This window comes from Anabrus simplex, chromosome 1 (genome assembly GCF_040414725.1).
Source record: "Anabrus simplex isolate iqAnaSimp1 chromosome 1, ASM4041472v1, whole genome shotgun sequence".
Taxonomy (NCBI): Eukaryota; Metazoa; Arthropoda; class Insecta; order Orthoptera; family Tettigoniidae; genus Anabrus; species Anabrus simplex.
The window spans coordinates 804,164,657-804,183,013 of record NC_090265.1 but is presented as its reverse complement, the minus strand read 5'-3'; positions in this window follow the sequence as shown (position 1 = coordinate 804,183,013).

Genomic DNA, 18,357 nt, shown 5'->3' with positions numbered 1-18,357 from the left:
ACCTGTATAAAGCTACATTGCGAGTGAGTATCATGGGCTGTATTTTATTTTCAAAACAATTCGAGGTGGGGGGCACGGGGGAGATATAAAAATAATAGGCTAATATAGGCAAAATATCGAATTTGTCGTATAAGGACGAGACAAAGCTCAATTTAAACCTCTTGACGCAAAGAACAAAACTCGGTAAGCCCTGCGGGCCCGAAAACTACGTTTTAAGGCCCTAAAACCAACCGTTACGGAGATATTGGCACCAAACTACTTCTCCTCTAGGAATCGGATAAAGTAATGAACTGTCGTAACCATGGCAACGTCAGCTTCAGGATTCTACAGCAGCGAAATTATCTACAAATAATCACGAAAACTTAACATGTTACAGACATGAAAATTGATATTTGGAATCCCCTTTAAAAATAAAATAACACAAATATTCGTTTTCACAAAATCCATTTAGGGGGGGTGTGTGTGTGAAAAGAAGTGAGGAAGGAGTTGAATTATTTATATGAGGATACATACAGTATATCTCAAAAAATGAAGATGTTACAGACTTTAAAATTGGTACTTGCAATCTCTTTAAAAATGAACACACTCTTTTTGGAAAATCCACTTAAGGGGGTGAAAAGAATTTAAAAAATTTGAAAATGAGTATCTTCTTTTTCTATCGCTGTGAGGTTGCTGCTACAAACTATGTCGCACATGAGGATTTGACCCTGTTTTACGGCTGGATGCACTTCTTGACGGCAACCGTATGTGTAGGGATGTAATCTATACTTCTATACTAATATTATAAACAGGAAAAATGTTCACATTTCTTTGTAACGGTTAGACTCAACTACTGAATCGTTTTTAAAAATTACTTCTTCTATAAGAGCTACATTGCCAGTGAGTAACATGGGCTGTATTTTATTTTCAAAACAATTGGAGGGGGGCGACGACGGGAGATATAAAAATATTAAAATAATAGGCTAATATAAGCGAAATCGAATTTTTCGTACAAGGACAAGACAAAGCTCATTTTAAGCCCCTTGACGCAAAGAACAAAACTCGGTAAAACCTTCGGGCCCGAAGACCATGTATTAAGGCCCTAAAACCAACCGTTATGGAGATATTGGAACTACACTCTCCCTGCTCCAGGAATCGGATAAGGAAACGAACGGCCGTAACCATGGCAACGTCAGCTCCAGGATTCTACAGCAGCTAGATTATGCATGTACGTTTGGGCATAGCTGCCAACCAAAATTGATACACGTATGACTTTCTATCTGGAAAAAATAAACTGTTGTGTAAGACGCTCATTGCACTCCTTTGGGCGTTGATGGAAAGGGAGTGAAGTATAAAAAGAATAGCCCCGGAGATCTCTTTAGTACAGCGACCAGCGGTTGCCGACGGACCTCCGTTTTTACGTACTGGCTTAGATTTCAGCATTTTGCGGAGTCTGTTACCTAAAGTTTAAACTATTTTCTATCAAATGAAGGAGTAGTAGGATCACTGATGTTATTAGTGCCGGTATTTTGGTCCACTTTTACGATCATTGTAACCATGAAAACCTATATATTGTACACAATCGTCAAGATGGTGCGCCCATGACTTAAAAAATAATTCTCAACATTTATACTCAGATACATTATATGATGTGCGACATGAGAATTATAATTCTCGATAATTTCTTTTATGCATCGCATATTTCCTTGATCATTTGTAATAGTTACGAAATGTCGAATCAAACAAATACATTCAATAATTTTTATTTATGTGGTACTATCTAGCGGAAGTATACTTACACTAAACCTGCAGCTTTGTGAAGGGAGCAGGTATATCTAGGTGGGAATGAAGGAAAAACATGGTAGCAAAAGATCGTAGAGGTCGACGCTAATTAGGAACTAATATTTAGAGGCCCCATGAAGAAAAGAAGAAGAAGATACACTATAATTCCAAACATGACAAATAATTCCTACTTACTCAAGTAAATACACCAGTGATATAAATATCTAATGAAGTCAGTCACACCGATAGTATGAGTAACTAAAGGTAGTTTCTGACAACCCGTACGAAGAACGGGTACTTCTGCTAGTTATCTATAACTTGATCACTTAGCTCTTCTTTAATTAACAATGAAATACCGCCAGGGTTCCTCCCCTTCTTTCCCTGCTTTTTCCTCGTTTTATTCCTTACCACGAACTCCTTCCAGGTTAGATTTATCCCTTCTTTTAGCCATGTCTCTAGGAGAGCCACTATATCAAAACTCTCCACCATCTTACTTCATTACCCAGCTTACAGTACCCCTTCAATATTTACAAATCCTATCTTACACCCTAGCTACCTACTACCCTCCTTTGCCCCTTTCTTGCCACCTTTATTTCTATTTACATCAGCTGCGTTATTCGATTTACTTCTAGTTGTACGCATTCTATCTGTTTCCTCTCTGCTCTCTACCTTCTTAGGCGTCTTAGCAGATTCTTTGCTCCCACTCTCCTCCTGCCCTTTGCTTTTCTTCCCCCACAGATCTTTCAGACTACACTTCTAACCCTGCTCATTACCTCTCTCCGGCTACTTGCCTCCTCCACTACGACAACACTTCCCGGTGGCGCTCGACTGCCCCCAAATCTCTCCGTACGTTGAACATCCTCTTCTTCTTCCCGGCCATCTTCACTCATGCCTCCTCTTCTCTCTTCGCACTGATCATCGCTCCTCCCCTCGCCAACAGCCATTTCTCCATCATCACCAGCCGAGCCCTCCTCTTCTCTTGTCGCACCTGCCGCTCTCTTTCCCATAATCGTCTGAAGGTAATTCTGGTCCATTTGCAGCAACCTTTCTATCAACCATTCTCTTACCCAATTACCATTCCCCACCACCAACTTATTGCCCCTAATGAACGCTCTCGTCCCATGTTCCCTCGCACTCCACATGTGTCCTCTAATCACTTTAAACTCTCTGTTCGCTTCACTACCTATATCCTGTTTCAACCACATCTTCTCTTCCTTTAAGTTCCCTGCGTTCCTTAGGACAATGTCAGCCATCAGGGTAGATATCATTGTAAGCTTAATTGGTCTCCCACCTTTACCTTTCACTCTTCTCACTCTCTGAACCTCATCAATATCTACCTTATTAAAATTGATCTTCATTCTATTCTGTACCAAGTTCATTACAACTAGTGCCACCGCATCTTGTTTCGCGGCTTCTTCAACACCGTATATAAAAATATTCTTCATCCATCGTTCCTGGTTCCCATCCGCAACTTCTCTCTTGAGTTTCACCACCTCACCCTCCAGCATCTGAACTTTCTTTCGCATTTCCTCCATCTCCGTCTCATTTCTCCCCAATTTTTCCTTCAGCTCATCCACCTCATTTTTAACACACTGTCTTAAGTCTTTTAACTCCTTGGAATGATCTCTTATCATCTCCTTTAATTGGTCTATCTGACACGCCTCCTTCATCACTTCTTTTAGCGCCTCTATCTCTTCCCGCCCTAGGGCACCAATTGGGCCTGGCCCTGGGTTCATCTCTACTCCACCTATTATAAGCAGCGCTGTCAGTACCATCGCCACCAGCAGACCTGCCAGCTTCCCTACTTTCTCACCCTTCATCCTCATACTCAATTCCGTTTTCTTCTTTCTCCTGTACTGCCAACTTCCAATCCTCACTCAATAAAGTCCTAGCGCTATCCCCATACTTCAGCATTCACTCAGCACATCCGCTCACACTGATGACTCAATTGAGACTCCACATTGACTTAGTACTCCTTCAAGAAACTCATGTAGCCATTGAGGAGGAACTCAAGAAGAGAGGGAGAATGTATGGCTATGATGTAATTGGAGCGACCTGTGATAGTGTGTACGGAGTTGAAACATATGTTAGTAAATATCTGGATCATGTGGAGGTTCTCTCTTCTAATGAAGATAACAGCATCCATAAAGTTGTAGTAAGAATCCAAGACTTAACAGTAGTTAATATCTACAAACCATCAAAGATCCCCTGGCCTATCCCAGTTCTCCCAGCTTTTAATCATCCTACCACCTACACTGGCAGCTTCAACAGTCATCACGAAAGTTGGAAGTATGCAAAAAATGATGAGTGTGGTAGTGCTTTCGTGGCATGGGATGAAGATTTTAATCTACAACTTATTTTCGATGTAAAGATAGGGAAACATTCAGATCAGCTAGTTGGAAACGTGAATACAATACAGATCTCTGTTTTGTCACCAGTAATAATGCAGGCTATCCCTTTGCCATCTCGAGAAAGGTGATGGAAGATTTCCCAAGAAGTCAATACTGAACAGTACCTACCCGTAGGAACCGGTATCTCCATCTGTTTAATTCAATCATTCCCCCATCCCAGATGGAACTTTAAAAAGGCAGATTGGACAAACTTTTCATCTGAACTAAACAAATGCATCAGATGGATCCCTGCAAGTAGCAATAACTATCAAAGGTTTGTGTGCCTTGTTACATCAATAGCCAAAAGGTATATTCCAAAGGTTTACAGAAAAGATTATGTTCCTGTTAGGAATGAGGAAAGTGATGCCCTCTATAATGATTTCTTAGAAACAGGTGCCCATGAAACTACGTAGTTTGGATTCCTCAGGGCAACAGAAGTGGATGGAGACCGTTGAAGGGCTGGATTTTCGTCATTCATGCAGAAAAGCTTGGAGCCTCCTGATAAAACTCGGAGATGGTTCGTCAGTGACCAAGGAGTACTCTGAGATCTCACTAAATAAGATTGCGAGTCATATTGAGTCAACCTGTAGGGCTACAGAGGTCAAGGATCACACTAGGTTAATGAAAATGAATATGAAAACACTCAAATCATCTTCTTCGTACTCAGAGACTTCACTTTAGAAGAAGTCAACGATGCAATAAAGTCTATGAAAGCTGGCAAGGCTCCTGGCTTTGATGGAATACACCATGAGTTCCTTATAAATGCAGGAAAAAATACTAGGAAATGGTTAGCTTGTTTTCTTCATACAGATATTGCAAACCGATATCCTTACAAAACATTTCAAGAAGACAAAATTTCTCGCAATCTTAAAGCCCGGAAAATCTAAACATCAGCCCCAAAGTTACAGAACAATTACTCTGATTGGCTGCTGCTGAAAGACTTATTTACTACAGGATCAGTTCTACCATAGATGCACACATTCCTGTAGAGCAAACGGGCTTCAGGCAGAACCGCAACTGCTGAGACCAAGTTCTTTCCCTCACGACTATACTGAATCAGGCTTCTAACTACAGCTGAAAACGTCTGCCGTTTTCTTAGATCTGACTGCAGCATTTGATGCAGTGTGGAGAAAAGGACTGTCGTATAAACTACTTCAGGTTTACCCTGTAAGACGACAGTAAACCTCATTGGAAACATGCTTAGCGATAGACTCTTCCAATTTTGTTTAGGAGCCAAAACGAGCAAACTGAAAAAATTTTAAAATGGCCTTCGACAAGGATCGGTACTCCTCCTCATTAACCTCTACATATCTGACTTGCCTAAAACTGTATCTAAGAAATTCTACTATGACAATAACTTAGCATTGGACATAAGACATAGCAGCATTAAGGAAACGGAGAAAGTACTCACCAAAACCTAGCCATCCTTAGGAACTACTTTAAGAAGTGGAGATTTCAACCAAACGCAAGCAAAACTGAAGTGTTCTGCTTCCACTTAAATCACAAAATGTCCCAATGTACTCTCCAAATACCTTTCGACGGAAAAGTTCTCAAATATAACAGGTTTCCTAAGTACCTGGGTGTAGTGCTTGACCGGACACTCTCCTTTAGGCAGCACCTTTCAAAGACGACAGCGAAAATAAAGAGCCGTAACAACATCTTACAAAGGCTCTGTGGAACAACTTGGGGTACCTCTGCCACATCCTAGATGTGTTCTGCACTGAGCCTAGTCTTCTGTGCAGCTGAATATTATTGTCCAGTATGGCTCAACAGTAGCCATGTGAAGCTTGTCGCCACCCAGCTGAAAAACACAATGAGAATTATCTCAGGTTTCCTATCCACTGGCTTCCTGTACTCAGTAATATCATTCCACCTTCCCTCCGCAGGACACAGGCGCTTATAAGGGAATATAATAAAATTCTAGGGAACTCCATGCTGACTGCTCATGATGACATTTCTGCCGTTGAAATGAATTGGCTTAAATCAAGATCTCCACCGACCGGGCATGCCCAGATGCTATCTGCAAGCAGTTTCTGCCCCACTGCACAGTGGAAGGAAAATTGGTCATTAAAAACTGACCGTCAGCCCTGGCCACTATTCAGCATCACGAAAGATTTTAGTTCCTCGGGGCTGAACTTTCAAGAAAAATGTGGTGGCGTACACTGAACATGATCCGTTATGGGCATGGAGTGTGTACCTACTCCGTGTTCAAATGGGGGAAAATTACATCCTGCTAGTGTGATTGTACACTGACTGACAGAGCAAATGCAACACCAAGAAGGAGTGGTTCGAAAGGGATGAAAGTTGGGGAAAAAACAGAGACGGCACGGACGAATAATTGATGTTTATTTCAAACCGATATGCAGGTTACACAATGCGAACGGTATCGACTCAGTAGGATGTAGGACCACCGCGAGCGGCGATGCACGCAGAAACACGTCGAGGTACAGAGTCAATAAGAGTGCGGATGGTGTCCTGAGGGATGGTTCTCCATTCTCTGTCAACCATTTGCCACAGTTGGTCGTCCGTACGAGGCTGGGGCAGAGTTTGCAAACGGCGTCCAATGAGATCCCACACGTGTTCGATTGGTGAGAGATCCGGAGAGTACGCTGGCCACGGAAGCATCTGTACACCTCGTAGAGCCTGTTGGGAGATGCGAGCAGTGTGTGGGCGGGCATTATCCTGCTGAAACAGAGCATTGGGCAGCCCCTGAAGGTACGGGAGTGCCACCGGCCGCAGCACATGCTGCACGTAGCGGTGGGCATTTAACGTGCCTTGAATACGCACTAGAGGTGACGTGGAATCATACGCAATAGCGCCCCAAACCATGATGCCGCGTTGTCTAGCGGTAGGGCGCTCCACAGTTACTGCCGGATTTGACCTTTCTCCACGCCGACGCCACACTCGTCTGCGGTGACTATCACTGACAGAACAGAAGCGTGACTCATCGGAGAACACGACGTTCCGCCATTCCCTCATTCAAGTCGCTCTAGCCCGGCACCATGCCAGGCGTGCACGTCTATGCTGTGGAGTCAATGGTAGTCTTCTGAGCGGCCGCCGGGAGTGCAGGCCTCCTTCAACCAATCGACGGGAAATTGTTCTGGTCGATATTGGAACAGCCAGGGTGTCTTGCACATGCTGAAGAATGGCGGTTGACGTGGCGTGCGGGGCTGCCACCACTTGGCGGCGGATGCGCCGATCCTCGCGTGCTGACGTCACTCGGGCTGCGCCTGGACCCCTCGCACGTGCCACATGTCCCTGCGCCAACCATCTTCGCCACAGGCGCTGCACCGTGGATACATCCCTATGGGTATCGGCTGCGATTTGACGAAGCGACCAACCTGCCCTTCTCAGCCCGATCACCATACCCCTCGTAAAGTCGTCTGTCTGCTGGAAATGCCTCCGTTGACGGCGGCCTGGCATTCTTAGCTATACACGTGTCCTGTGGCACACGACAACACGTTCTACAATGACTGTTGGCTGAGAAATCACGGTACGAAGTGGGCCATTCGCCAACGCCGTGTCCCATTTATCGTTCGCTACGTGCGCAGCACAGCGGCGCATTTCACATCATGAGCATACCTCAGTGACGTCAGACTACCCTGCAATTGGCATAAAGTTCTGACCACTCCTTCTTGGTGTTGCATTTGCTCTGTCAGTCAGTGTAGTTCCTCTGCTCAGACAATCCAACATATTGTGCGTGAGTGCAACTTACCAGCCTATCGTGTGAACTGGACAGACTTCCTCAGTGCTTTGCCAGCTTTACTTGCATGGATAGATGCTTTGTGTCTTATCCACACCAGCTTGTAATTGTGAAATTACCTTGTAAATATGTATATAGTTAATTGTAACCTTTATCTCAAAGTAAGTCCTCTGAAATTCTTATCTAATGAAATATTTAATACTAGCTGCTACCCACGGCGTCCATCGCGAGGATTTCATAATTTGATAAAAATGAATTGTTCCTCAGTACTGCACAAAGACATTATCTAAAAATCCCTACTAAAGTATAAAACTCACCGAAAAATTGCATTTCATTTACTCCAGAACATCTTTCTAAACAACGTTTGCGGCATTGCCTTTTGCGGCTAAGATGACCAGGCTACTGGCAGAGCTAAATCAGGAACATGCGACATGGAACTCTACATGTGTTAAACAGTCCTCTTTAAAGTCGAAAGAAGAAGGGTTTCTTTATTTCTAAAGGAGATTCCAAATACCGATTTTCACGTCCATAACATCTTTTAGTTTTGCGATATAAGTATTCTCATAAAGAGAATTCAACTCCGCATGCACTTATTTTCGATCTCCAACTTAATTTCATTTTCCGGAAACAAAAAGTAGCCTACGTGTTACTTTATTTATGAAGGGAATTTCAAATACCAGTTTTCACGTCTGTAAAATGTAAAGTTTATGAGATATACTGTAGATATACTCATTTAAAAACTGCCCCACTCCTTGGCTGAGTGGTCAGCATCGAGGCCTTCGGTTCACAGGGTTCCGGGCTCGATTCCGGGCTGGGTTGGGGATTTTAATCACGTGTGATTAATTCATCTGGCGCGAGGGCAGGTTGTTTGTTTGTTCCAACACTCTCCTCTTCATATTCACTCAACACACCACATTACCAACCACAACAGGAACACGCAATTATATCCCTACACACGGGGTTTTCGTCAGGAAGGGCATCCAACCGTAAAACAGGGTCAAATTCCACCCACCCACCCACCCACCCACCCACCCACCCACCCACCCACGCAGCAGTAAAACCATCTATCGGAGTTGAAAGGCAGCATAAGAGACAAATAACATCACAACAACAATGGTCAATGTAATGTTATTGTTGATCAATGTTATGCGCTTTCGATATTGTAGACCTTCACATTTAGTTTTCTTCCGAATTTGAAATACCACTCATCATAGTCGGTGTAGTAAAACTGAATAAATCATAAATGATCGGAAATTGTATTCTTTGTAACTTTTGTTATCTAGTACTTTTCGATAGGACCCAATACATAGGCATTACAAATTAAATTTTAGGCGCCTTGCCCATAACTACAACATCCAGGGTGAATAAAAATGTTTATATCATAGACTGTAGAATCTTATTCCCCGGCTCTATATACCGATTTTCATTAAATTCTATAAACCCATTTTCTCGTGACTCGGCGTCGATTTGGACTTAGCAACAAAAATACAAATTCATGAATATCTGTGTTATCATAGCCGATACGGTAAAAATGTATGACATAAATGGTCGAAAATTTAATTCTATGTAACTTTGGCTATGTAGGTTTTATCGATACGACCACTAATAATATCAATATTCGAGAATTAAATTTTAGGCCTTCCCCTAAACTACCATTTCACTCAGGGGGAATAAAATTATTTATAATCTATATTGTAGTGACTTACTCACCGACTTTGCATACCAATTTTTATTAAGATAGGACCACTAATAACATAAATATTTGAAAATTAAATTTTAGGCCTTCCCCTAAACTACCACTTCTATCAGCGTGAATAAAATTATTTATAGCTTAGATTGTAGCGACTTATTTCCCGACTTTGCATACCGATTTTCATTAAATTCTCTTTAGCCATTTTCTAGTGATGCGTGTACATACATACAGACAGACAGAAATTACGGAAAATAAAAAAGTGCATTGTCTTGTTACCGTGGACATGACCGATACAGAAATACCATTATTTTCAAATTCTGAGCAATGTACAGACAAAACTCTTATTTTATATATATGTGTGTGTGTGTGTGACACAGTTCGCACCCGCGACCCTACAGGTGTGGAAATGCGGTACAAGAAGAAGATACTCATTTTATAAATTCACCCGCTTTTTTATTATTTCACCCCCTTAAGTGGGTTTTCCAAAAATACTGTGTTCATTTGTTTTTAAAAGAGATTCCATCTGTCCAATAACGTCTGTAACATCTTAAGTTTCTGAGGTATATGTATCCTCATATAAAGAATCCAACTCCTTCCTAACATCTTTTCACCCCACCCTCCCCGCCCTCGACCCTTAATTGGATTTTCTGGAAAAAATTGTGTTTTAAAAAAATGAGATTCCAAACGTCAATTTTGATGTCTGTTTTTGTGATATATTGTAGATAATAGCGCTGCTGTAAGCATATTGGAGCTGATGTTGCCATGGTTACGGCAGTTCATTTCTTTATCCGATTCCTAGAACAGGGGTAGTGGGGTGCCAGTATCTCAATAACGGTTGTTTTTAGGGCCTTAAAATATGGTTTTCGGGCCGTAGGACTTACCGAGTTTTGTTCTTTGCGTCAAGAGGCTTAAAACGAGCTTTGTCTCGTCCTTGCACGACAAATTCGATATTTCGCCTATATTAGCCTAGTATTTTTATATCTCCCCACGTTGGCCCCCTCTAATTATTTTGAAAATGAAATATAAACTATAGCACTCAGGGATAATGTATCTTTCTATTAGTAAAATAATTTTTAGAATCGGTCCAGTAGTTCCTGAGATTAGCCATTACATACAAACAAATTTTACCTCTTTATATATTAGTATATATAAGATTATACCCGTCTCCCATAATCTCGGAAACCGCAGACCCGGGAGAGGGTATTGCTTATTATAATCTCACGTTTCGATACATGCAGTATACAATAGTTAATATCCTATAACGTAATTGGAAAACATGCAGTAAAAGCAAAAATAAGGAGTATGGTATCTAGAAAACCTCATTGACCTAAATTAAAAATTATTTTGTAAGCGGTTTATAATTGAACACAGAAAGAATGGCCTGAAAGGAGTGTTAGAAACATTATTGTAAAAAATGAAACTTTACGGACAGGCTATAGAGGTCCACCTTATGAAATATGGTGTGATAACCACAGTTCACTAATTAGTGGCTATTTTCTAAGTTTCTAGTCATCACAGTGGGTCACCAGTTGGCTGATATTTACCTTGAACAGGCAGTATTGATTGACAGCTCTTGCCTTCAATTCGGACGCCCCACCACTTCTCACACCAGCTCCATACAGACAGGTTCGAACACAGATCTGTCGACTATCACAACACACGACTGTTGTTCAGTTGGATCGACTCCAGACAAGTCCGATAACTCATACAATCACACGACTGTTGTACACTTGACTCGACTCCAGACAAGTCCGATAACTCACACAATCACACGACTGCTGTACACTTGGCTCAACTCCAGACAAGTCCGATAACTCACAAAATAACTCGACAAGACAATAATGCAGCACCGACTCAACTACTAGGCAATGACAACACTTTAACATTAGTCTCCGGCACACTCATCCAACACACTCAACGACGATGACGACAATTAATTTATTGTCAACACACACACTCGTTCTCGGCGAGTGGGCTGGGAGGTCTCTGGCCGGACTCATTCACTCATCTCTTCCAGGAAACACCAGAAGGGGACGGAGTATTCCACAGGGTTGCCAGTCACATGAGCGCGTAATCCTGTGCTGGGGCTACCGCAGTGTCCTAGTGGTGGTAGAGTAGCTTTTCGCCTGACTAGGCTCGGGTACATTAACCAACATGAACCAAAACTAGGAGTCCTGATTCCTCAAAGAATGAGGGTGTCGGTTAAATTATGGTGACAACAATGGAAGACGGAACAGTAAATACTCCATAGGCCTCCCAAATGCAATTCCGTCACGGCTGGGAGAAAGATGTTGACTTAGACGAGGGAGCAGGTAACTTGTCCACCCAAAGAAAGGTTATTTCCATTCACCAAGCTTCGCTACCAGCAACATAAATTTCATTTACTCGAAGAGTAAATTATCGTACTCGTCAAGTGTCAGTTAAAAATTAACCTATCAGGTATTTCATGAGAGATAAACCTTTGATAAGCTCACTGTACACAGCAGAGATACGGTACTCAAGTGTGCGTGCGTTGAGGCTAGCCCAGTGTGCCTCGGCAGGCTCAGGTAACAGTGGGCAGCTTACGTGTTAAGCGTACGTCTCAGTCAAGCGAGAGAGCGAACATATTCTTTAGGGCAAAGGAGGAGTGCCGTTCGATTGTGGCTACAGAGCTTTTCTCGCACCCTTTTCAACGAAATATTGCTTGGAGTACAGCATAAAGAAAGACCTGTAATCGCAAGAAAAAACCCATTTTATCTTCAAATATTCGTGTGTGATTTATACTGCATTCGATATTGACAGGCATGGTTTCATTTTCCTACATGTTTTCAAAGAAAACTGGCACGTTGCAACGTACAGTACAGTCGGTCAAAAAAGACAATGAGCGCATCATATTTTATCAGAATTAATTGTTACTTTTATCAAATTCACTTTCCAGCTAGATAAAAGTCCTGTGGCAACCCACGACAAATATTATACCTATAGGTTCAATTGTTAGTGAAAAAATATCTGAGAGGAACCTTTATGACATCATGCACTCTTTCTTTTTTTTTTCTTTTTTTGAGCGACAGTACAAAGATATAGAGTTGAAGCGTGTAAGCGTGCAATTTCTTGGATGGAAATGACAGAATTTCCATTAAGAAAAGTACAATCCCTAATATCCATTCAGTAAAACGTAATACGTAATTCAGAAAGTGTTATGCTTGATTTTGCTCAGTGTTCTTGTGTTTCTCTTCATACTTCGTATTTAAAATCTAACTTCAACTATTTTTATTTGAACATCCCCTACAACAATATCATGCAAATGAGCATGTTCCATTTTATAATGGCGTTCTACATTATACCTTTTCGATGTAACAGACTGCCCTCATAGTAAGCACGGTCCACTGCTAGCAAAAAGAAATATGTTCTTCACACCGGCTCTCTGGAGAGAGATTCGGCAAGACCCTTCTTTTTCATTAGTTTCTGCCACCATTTCGAACTTGGGTATCGCCGCAATTATTATTATTATTATTATTATTATTATTATTATTATTATTATTATTATTATTATTATTATTATTATTATTATTATTATTATTATTATTATTATTATTATTATTAGCGTATGGTATGGTACACAAAACAGTACAAAGATTAAATATACTGTACATGAACAGTAAGCACAAAATATTATACACATTATAACATTGAAAACAATCATGCAAGCAGAAGGGTTCAAAGAGTTAGATCTAAACTCTCTAGCCATTGTATGGCCTCAGCAGAAGCCACCATGAAGTCCTGGATGGATCCAGCGAATGCCCTTCCAATGCATTCCGTGACAATATGGTCGATAGTCTGCTTAACTACACCACAGTCATAGGCTGGAGAAGATCTCATACGCCCATTTAAACATCATTGATCCACATCTCCCGTGGTTAGTGCAGACTCTGTTGAGGGCTACCCATGTATTGCGGGGCAAATCAAAGGCAGCTGGAAGATTCTTATAATTGAACAATGTCTACCATTGAGTCGGAGTTACGCTGTTCCACTCTTGTTGCCAATAAGTTTTTGGATTGAAATCCCTCCTAACAAGTTCCTGTGCTGTTTGAATAGGAGGAGATTTTGATTTGAGGTGTCTGAATCTGACGTTAACATCTTCATGGATGGGGAGATCAGGATTGCTTAATATCTTATTGTATTCTCTCACCAAGTTATTCAATCTTTTAATTCTAGGAGGTTCTATGTGGCTGAGCACTGGCAACCAGAAAAGAGGAGTAGATTTTACTGTGCCACTTATGACATGCATTGTTTCATTCAGGACCGTGTCCACCTTTTTAGCATGAGAGCTGTTGATCCAAACTGAAGAACAGTACTCAGCTGTGGAAAGCACCAGCGCCATAGCTAAAGTACGCAAAGTAGATGCAGAAGCTCCCCATGTGGAGCCAGCAAGCTTATGGATGATGTTGTTGCTTGACCTAAATTTGGCTGCTGGTTGGTTAGATGTTTCCTGTACGATAGCGTTCGGTTGAGAGCAACTCCCAGATATTTGGGGTTGGCATTGTGAGGGAGAAGACTTCCATTAAATGACACTTTCAAGGTGATATTCGCTTGTCGGTTATTTAAATGGAAGAAGCAGGTTTCCGTTTTACTAGGGCTTGGTTTCAAGCACCACGTTTTGAAGTATGTGCACAGAACATCCAAGTCTGCATTTAAAGTTCTCTCTATCACATTAGCATTCACATGCTGAGTAGTTATTGTCAGATCGTCGGCATAAGCAAATTGACGAGAGCTCGTGACAGGTATGTCTGCAATATACAGGTTAAACAGTAATGGAGAGAGAACAGATCCTTGAGATAGACCATAGTAAAGTACCTTTATTTTTCTGTGATTTGTATGCATGACTACCTGGATAATTCTATTTGAGAGAATATTGTTAATCAGACGTGACATTTATCTACACCTTGTCAGTTTAAAGAACTTATACACAATACCTTCTCTCCACACTGTACCGTATGCAGCTGTTAGATCAATAAACACTGTTCCACTCTTTAATTTCTTTTCAAAACCTGTCTCAATATGTGTTGTCAGAGCAAGTACCTGATCTTCGCAACTACATTGAGGTCTAAAACCAGCCTGTTCGATTGAAATGATTTTAAAAATTAGAGGATTTATTCTATTGTAGATAAGCCGTTCCAAGTGCTTAAAGCAGACACTCATTAAGGCAATTGGTCTATAGCTATTGACAGAATCCGTAGGTTTACCGGGTTTTAAAATAGCTAGTATCTTAGTTCGTTTAAACTCTGAAGGGAGTTGACTTGTTCGGTGTATATTTAAGAAAAATGCACTTGCCAGTTTCTTACACTTTTTCCACAGTGCTTCAAAAATTCTGGGCATATACCATCAAGACCCGAGGATTTTCCATTTTTCAATTCATTTAGGGAACACAAAAGCTCTTGCTCAGTAAAAGGAACAGAAATGTTGGAAGAAGTAGTGTACTGCTTTCTCAAATGAAACAGTTCAGTTTTATAAAACTTTTGTGTAATTTGTCTGGCTTGGATTTGGACAAACTGACAATGTGACTGGCAATATGATTAGGTGAAACCTCTGGTTTCAGCTGGGGACTGTGAGGTATTCTTCCTATCTTCTTTAGAAGACTCCAAGCTTTTCTACTTGAGTGTCTGAAGTCCCACGGTTTCCTTCCATCTGCTTCGTCTAGCTTCATATAGTTTATGAAGAAGCTCGTCAGCTACATCTTTTTCACCACCCCTCTGGAAATCCTCATAAAGTACTTCACAAGCCTCGTCCAAACCTGGAATAAAGTCCTTTCTCACTCCACGGGGAATATGTCTTTTAGCACATGTTATAATAGCTTTCACAAACCTAGAGTAGTTACTAACCTCAGGAGGAATCCATCGTATGGTACTGTCAAGATCAGCTGAATAGCTTTCCCAACTAGCTTTACTAAAGTTCCAACGAGGGAGTGGAGAAGATCTTATAATAGGAATCTGCATTCCAATTTCCAGGAGAGGTCGATGTTGACTTTGTGGAAGGTTCATAAGAACTTAACGAAACACAGGTAAGGTGGATGCCTGCTGGTCATATGAAGCAAAACACAAGTCAGGATTGGTTTCTGAGTCCCATCTTCCTGACTTAAATGTACGTTTGTCTTTTGGATTGAAAATCAGTTGCGTGTTACAAAGCTCTGCCCAATCTATAAGTTTTTCTCCACGCTGATCATTATACCTATAACCCCACACAGTATGATGACTGTTGAAATCACCCACATAGATGTATGGGTGAGAGATTGTTTGAAGAACACTGTTAGACCACTGAATCCATGGAGGTTTATAAATATTTTTGATTGATACATCATTAACTTTTGTAGTGATGTTGAAAATACCTGCATCAGAATTAGCTGAGACTAAATAAGAGTAGGTGATGGAATTTACAACAAAGGTTGCAGTTCCATAAGACTGATGATAAGTAGCTCCTAGTAACTTGTATCCAGGAATGTTTCCTCTTGAACGAAGCTGAGATTGATCAGAGGCGTGAGTTTCCTGAATGCATATTACATCATTATTTTCCAATGCCAGTTTGGAAAAGTAGCCACTTTTAGATCTAATGATTCCTTCGATGTTGATTTGAAGGACTCTCAGAACAGTTCCCGAGGGCTTTGCAGATTGGCTCTGAAAAGAGATAGTATCGTTCGTTTCGTATACCATTAGCCAGGAGATCACGAGTGATAGTCTGGCAACCAAGAGCTCACGTTCAGTTCAGTACTGGCAACACAGTTACCTGTACCTATCCAAGGGCACCACGAGGAGGAATCCGCATCACCCCATCGCCGCAATGATCGAGTCGGACTGGAAGGCCTTCGCCTGGCTTTGACCATTACAGCCTGTGACGTAACTACAATGTCACAATTATATCAATCAATCAATACTGACCTCCATTTAGGGTAGCCGCCCAGGTGGCAGATTCTCTATATGTTGTTTCCTAGCCTTTTCTTAAATGATTTCAAAGAAATTGGAAATTTATTGAACATCTCCCTTGGTAGGTTACTCCAATCCCTAACTCCCCTTCTTATAAACGAATATTTGCCCCAATTTGTCCTCTTGAATTCCAACTTTATCTTCATATTGTGATCTTTCCTGCTTTTAAAGACACCGCTCAAACTTATTCGTCCATTAATGTCATTCCACGCCATCTCCCCGCTGACAGCTCGAAACATACCACTTAGTCGAGCAGCTCGTATTCTTTCTCCCAACTCCTCCCAACCTAAATTTTGCAACATTTTTGTAACGTTACTCTTTTGTCGGAAATCACCCAGAACAAATCGAGCTGCATTTCTTTGCATTTTTCCAGTTTATGAATCAAGTAATCCTGGTGAGGATCTCTTACACTGGAACCACACTCTAGTTGGGGTCTTACCAGAGACTTATACGCCCTCTCCTTTACATCCTTACCACAACCCCTAAGCACCCTCATAACCATGGGCAGAGATCTATACCCTTTATTTACACTGACTGACAGAGCAAATGCAACACCAAGGAGGAGTGGTCAGAACTTTATATCAATTGCAGGGTAGACTGACGTCACTGAGGTATGCTCATGATGTGAAATGCGCCGCTGTGCTGCGCACGTAGCGAACGATAAATGGGACACGGCGTTGGCGAATGGCCCACTTCGTACCGTGATTTCTCAGCCGACAGTCTTTGTAGAACGTGTTGTCGTGTGCCACAGGACACGTGTATAGCTAAGAATGCCAGGCCGCCGTCAACGGAAGCATTTCCAGCAGACAGACGACTTTACGAGGGGTATGGTGATCGGGCTGAGAAGGGCAGGTTGGTCGCTTCGTCAAATCGCAGCCGATACCCATAGGGATGTATCCACGGTGCAGCGCCTGTGGCGAAGATGGTTGGCGTAGGGACATGTGGCACGTGCGAGGGGTCCAGGCGCAGCCCGAGTGACGTCAGCACGCGAGGATCGGCGCATCCGCCGCCAAGCGGTGGCAGCCCCGCACGCCACGTCAACCGCCATTCTTCAGCATGTGCAAGACACCCTGGCTGTTCCAATATCGACCAGAACAATTTCCCGTCGATTGGTTGAAGGAGGCCTGCACTCCCGGCGGCCGCTCAGAAGACTACCATTGACTCCACAGCATAGACGTGCACGCCTGGCATGGTGTCGGGCTAGAGCGACTTGGATGAGGGAATGGCGGAACGTCGTGTTCTCCGATGAGTCACGCTTCTGTTCTGTCAGTGATAGTCACCGCAGACGAGTGTGGCGTCGGCGTGGAGAAAGGTCAAATCCGGCAGTAACTGCGGAGCGCCCTACCGCTAGACAACGCGGCATCATGGTTTGGGGCGCTATTGTGTATGATTCCACGTCACCTCTAGTGCGTATTCAAGGCACGTTAAATGCCCACCGCTACGTGCAGCATGTGCTGCGACCGGTGGCACTCCCGTACCTTCAGGGGCTGCCCAATGCTCTGTTTCAGCAGGATAATGCCCGCCCACACACTGCTCGCATCTCCCAACAGGCTCTACGAGGTGTACAGATGCTTCCGTGGCCAGCGTACTCTCCGGATCTCTCACCAATCGAACACGTGTGGGATCTCATTGGACGCCGTTTGCAAACTCTGCCCCAGCCTCGTACGGACGACCAACTGTGGCAAATGGTTGACAGAGAATGGAGAACCATCCCTCAGGACACCATCCGCACTCTTATTGACTCTGTACCTCGACGTGTTTCTGCGTGCATCGCCGCTCGCGGCGGTCCTACATCCTACTGAGTCGATGCCGTGCGCATTGTGCAACCTGCATATCGGTTTGAAATAAACATCAATT